This window comes from Megalops cyprinoides, chromosome 4 (genome assembly GCF_013368585.1).
Source record: "Megalops cyprinoides isolate fMegCyp1 chromosome 4, fMegCyp1.pri, whole genome shotgun sequence".
NCBI classification, from domain to species: domain Eukaryota; kingdom Metazoa; phylum Chordata; class Actinopteri; order Elopiformes; family Megalopidae; genus Megalops; species Megalops cyprinoides.
Window position 1 is genome coordinate 36226482 of NC_050586.1, and position 5736 is coordinate 36232217.

Sequence of the window (5736 nt, forward strand, 5' to 3'; positions counted from 1 at the left end):
TGGTCCGCGTTTGTGTCCCGATCCCCGTTCCTGACAACTAATCCATTTATGTCAATACATGTTGACTGGTGTGTCCATGTTTGCAATACTGCAGGTACCTGTAGTGAACAGACAGCCTGCCACTTTCATGTTTTAATATGACATCCAGGAAAAGGTCAACATCCCATGATTATTGTGCTGTATGTGTTGGGAAAACAGGGATTGAGCATTATGTCCCATGTTACAGCATTGTTGACATTAACAGCAGGATATTATATATTCTGGGTTTGGGCAGATTCAGGGTTTCCATAGAGTCATTTTTTTGCCATTTTAGAATTATGTTTGTTAGCACAACTTGATTCAGCCAAACCTAATCTTTTTTCAGCTAGGGATAACTGTGTATTTAAATGATATTTCTCCATTAGAACCTAAAGTCCTATACCCATTCCATGAATTTATTAATGGGCTTTGACTGTTGCTTTGACAAATCATGGCCTCCAAGGTCATTCTCTTCCTTTTTATAATTTCTTTGGAGAAAAGCTGTCAGACACACTAGTCTGGTCCAGACATCAGAGTACAGAGTGCCACAACTACTATCCGTCCTTGGCACTTTGAGCAGTGTGAAAACAGGGACTGCATCGCCTTTTTAGGGTCTGCCAGGGAACAAATCTAAACTGTTCTGATATTAACATTCGCCGAGGACATTACAGCACAAGGCCTCACAAGGCGAAATAATGAAAAGAACACTTGAGTAATCCAAAACCTTGTGATTACAAAAGGAAGGAATTAGCAGGACCAAAATACTGAGCGTTGGTCATACAAATACATGAGTCTGCAGCTCCTCCAGTGACTGACTGTCTGTGAACACTGTGACAGAGTCCAGGACGATACAGAGTTTGGGAGCTGCACATTCCAGCTACTGAGTGGTTCTGGACCGCGGCGACCCCTACAGATCCTGCCCCGCGTTGTTGAGATGCGTGTATAAGCACATTAATGTGGAGTGGTGTCAACATGCGGTCAACTGTATCTTATAAATTCATTATTCATGCTCACAGTAATCTTGATGTGCTTAAGTATTTCACAGAGTTTTGTGCATATACTCCAAAATTCGTACGTGACAATTTTACATATAAGAGACTTTATTATGGGCTTAAATCACTGGAGTAAAAATAATGATTAGAATGAGCTGAATTTATATAGTCCTTGCTAAGCACTTTACAGTTAGCTAATCAAACCAGAAATGGATAACGGTTCTGGACCTTTATATGTGCTTAAAACTAAAGCCAGAAATAGTTTTATCTAATTCAAATTTCACCTACAGGAGTGGCAAGGCTGACCTTCCATGCCCTCGCATGTTCTCATATGGCCAACGAAAGTGTAGTCAGAAGTGTCTGAGAAAAACATCTATGAACAGTAGACAGTAGGTGGACACTGTGTTCTAAAGCAGTCAACTCAAACCGGCAGCTCAAAGGAGGAACAAGTGCATGGATCAAAGCAGACCCATACCGACCCATTTCAAGAAATATAAGTTGAATATTTAGAGGTTTTATGCTGTATATTACTGCCACCTGCTGGAAAATTACACCACTTATATATGACCATATGCAACATCCTTGTCTTTTAACCTCTATGCTTGGGCAGACCAATCAAAGTCTAATCAAAGAAACTATTATTTCAAAATGCATGTCCCCAAAAATTGCGGAAACAGCAGCATTTCCGAAAGCATCCGCGGCAGATTGCACCAGAAGGAGTGGATTCAGTGGCGTTCACACATCTTAAACCCAGAAACTTGGATGATTCATGTCAGCCATGTGGCGGCATCTATTGAGGCTAACAGCTGAATAGGAGAGGGTCTTACTGAGTGTCCTCAAATTACTGTTGTTGGCCAGAAGTACCAATTTTCTCTCTCTCATGTCTGTACCCTACTGCTAGCGATGTCTGCAGATCTCCATGGCAACCTCAGCCTTCCCTGAGCCCAGAGCAAGACAGCAGGGTACACCATCTCAGGAGACAGACACAAGCTGCTGTCTCACTTTTTTCCCCTCACAAAGTGATAGACAACAGACTATTACTTAGGTATGTGCGTCTAGCACGTAGTTTGTACATTGTGTTCTTGAAGTTACCTCAGAGATTAAGCTTCAGTGCAGGCCAGTGAGTAACCCTTTCTTGCTAATGCTACTGAATATATTCGAATGTTTCTGTTGCAACAGACAGAGCAGTGTCTCAACCAATGTGTCTGATGAGTCTGTATGGAGCAGTTTGTCTTGCTTTACCATTTCTTATACATATACTACTACAAGTCAACTCACGTGATTTTCTAGCTTTACACAGCAACACCAGTCAGGAAACATAAAATGGCATTCATGTTTGATTAGATTGCCAAAGATCTAAAGAAACACCAAAATAAGGCCTGGTGGTCAACATGTCCTTGCATGGAAGGCCTTTTAATAAGTAACCTCTGACAGTGTGTTAAAAGTAACATATAAACTAAACACATGGATTATACACAAACCTGTTTTGTTTTACTACATGGCTAAAACAGGGGCTTCCTTCCACCACAGATAACACACTCAGGATACTTAGATTAGAGAGGTAATCCTCAAAGACAGCTTCATGGACTAACATGAACCAGCACTGTCTCAATTTGGTATGTGAGACCAAGTTGTTTCATTCCAATAGGGCCAGAGACACTCATGAGAGACACTCATTTTTACCAGTCTGTGGCCACTCTGTCAGGGAGGAGATGAAGCCAGAGCCAGCCCTACCTCTACAACATGGAGTCCATTATTACGAATCCCATCAATGAGTTCATATTCCAGCTCCTTCACAACAGGCAGAATATTTCCTCTCATTTTTTTTAATCAGTGGGGTTTTTTGTTATTTTTTTCTCGGTGATGAAAACATCTGAATGCTTTCCATGAGTATCCGAACGTTTTGCATCACACCTTATGGTCTGCATATGCCGCAGATACAAACACTCTGGCTGATGGATTGTGTGGCAGGGAACAGTGTTTCTTCCATTGTGATTGCAATCTGCTGAGGAACAAACAGTGCTCACAATAAAAACGAAATGTGCACACACAGACTTCCATTAATGATGCATAAAGTAGAAAAACGGGAGCGATTAACTTGTCTCAATAATGCAACTATAAGCTATCAAAGCAGAGTTTACAATTGCGTATGTTACAGTACTTGTGTGGTTTTTAAAAAGTGAAGCATTCACTTTTGGTTTGCCCCCTGAAAACAATGACAAGGCAGCACCTCTCTTTCACGACGAGCTGTTGAATTTGTAAAGAAATCCTACACACAGGCACGCCACTCACCGAATAAGCATGATGTTCATAAAAGAAGAGCTGTGAGCGAAAATAGCCAGCGACATTCAAAGTTACTTATAATAACCGCTGACTTCATATTTTCCCTTCATAGTTTAAAAAAGGAAGTCCTTACTTGACCGTGTTACACAACCCATGTCTTTATTTGATCACATTAACAGTGGTCCAAGGCAGGGCTTATTTAGAAACAAACAGAAATGTACAACCAGCTGATCTGGCATTTGTTTATACATTGACTGCAATCAACATTGTGCTGAGTTGAACACAGACATATGGCACAAAGCATCATAAAGCCACAATATACTGCAAGCACATAGTTAAGGCATGTAAAACACTGTACATCTGTGGATTGATTGCTATGACCTGCGATCATAGTGTGAATTTCCTTACTTGCATTTTCAAAGAATAATCAACCATTGGTTGCGGCTCCTTCAAGTTTCTCTTTTTCACACTGGTTCGACCCAAAAGTTTTATTAACACTTTAAAAATGTCTGTGCTTATGTATACTGTGTATATTTCAGATCTCTGAAAGTGTGCCCATGGTTATATTTTCTGTTGTAACGTGTTGGACTTTAAGGATAGTGCAGTGGTGATGTGGTCAGACAGCTGGACTGTAACTCCAAGTTTACAGGTTCACTTACTGTGGGAGGGTGGGGGCACTGCTGCTGTGCCTTAAGCAACAGGCTTGCCCTGAGTTGCATCAGCAAATAACCAATTGTACAAATGGATTACATGTGAAAAATTTTAAGCTCCATTCAGTTAAGCCTGGCAAAGGCTGTTAAACGGACAGCAGTCTTGAGCAGTAACTCTAAGCGAGTTTCTTGGGAGTTTGTAACTAGGACTTGGTACACAGTAGGAGAGTATACTTACTGGAAAACTAAATGAAAAACCTCAGTGGGAATTCAGGCTGATTGTCCCTATGTTTAGAACCAATCTTAAAATAAAAACAGCTCATTTTCATAAAAAACAATCATCCAGCCAGAATGCATAGCAACAGAAACAGCCTCCCTCTGTCACACACATTGACTTACTGGTGTTTTCAGATTGCTGAATACATGCAACGAAGCCGCATGAAACTAAAAGCACTTCAAAGAATAAAACGTGTCTTTGTGAACATCTGGATATCGCTCCCTCCGCTGATACAGAAGGGTTGAAAACCATGCACAGTCTGGCCGAGCAAAGTGTGCATGCTCAACTGCAAACTTTGATTTGGGCTTGGGAAATAAGTAACACATTTGGCATGCTGGAAATTAATATGAGTAATAAGCAAGATGCTAGGATATGTCAATGTTCTGTTGCTGTGTGCAGCTGTTGATATGCTGTTAAACCTTGGGAGAGTGGGGCATTCTGACACAATGTACATCGAATTCCATGCTCGGCTGAATAGGGTAACTGCACTGAATCCTTGTTGAGGTGACATAAGCTGTGTGAAACAAGGAGTATTTTGTGATTTAAAATATATACTCTATGCAACATTGGACAATTAAAATTTAAAATTATAACTTAATCTCACACATTTCTCTTAATATCTAGCATCAGTTATATACCTTTATATGTTACAAGCAAAACCAGATGAAGCACATAACAATTGTCAGGATTGCAGAAATCATTCCGGTAAGGTAACTTTAGTGCAAACTTCATGATGGATATTCAGCTGTGAACAGGAGACAAGGGCTCTGTTCAGTTGCAGCGCAAACTGACCCCATTGTTCTTCAGAATAGCACAGAATTATCCTCCATGAATCCTCAGACTAGACAGGGTAAGGAAGGCAAAAAGGTAAAAGTCTGTAAAGCACCCCAGATCACCCACAAAACAGTGGGAATTCTTTTGAATGAGATTGTTCAGTTTTGGCAAAACCTCCGAATGAAAAGCCTAAGAGATGACCGTGTGTGACTGTGTGATGACCAGAAGACAAATGGAGATTCTGTACATTCAGAATAAGGCCTCTATCAGCTGAACTGCTGTGCACTTTGTCCTTTCAGAGATATATTTTTTTCTCATGTTTTTGTTGATCTCACCAACGGCTCAGCAACTAATATGCAAGAAACTGCATTTACATAACGCACAGCACTCTGACAAAATGCACAGCCATTTAGATAGGGGCCTTACTCCCAGAAGGGGAGGCGCCCACCGGTATACCACTGAGGCTTTGCGGACCACAGGAACACAGCCGGGCTAAGATCCCACGCCGCTGTGGACTTTCACAGAATGTTGAAGCCAGTCTCCAGCCCATCCCATCTGTTCTGAGATCTGCGCCTGACAGCAGAGCGAGCCAGCCGTACAGCCACTCTGTCTGGGCGCAGGGATCAGCACTGTCTGCTGGAACGGTACGTGATGTGATTTCAGTGCCAGGGAGCGCATCGTGCATGGTCAGCTCTAGGACACCGGCCCAGCATACAGCAGCAGCGGGGGAGGGGGAGGGGGG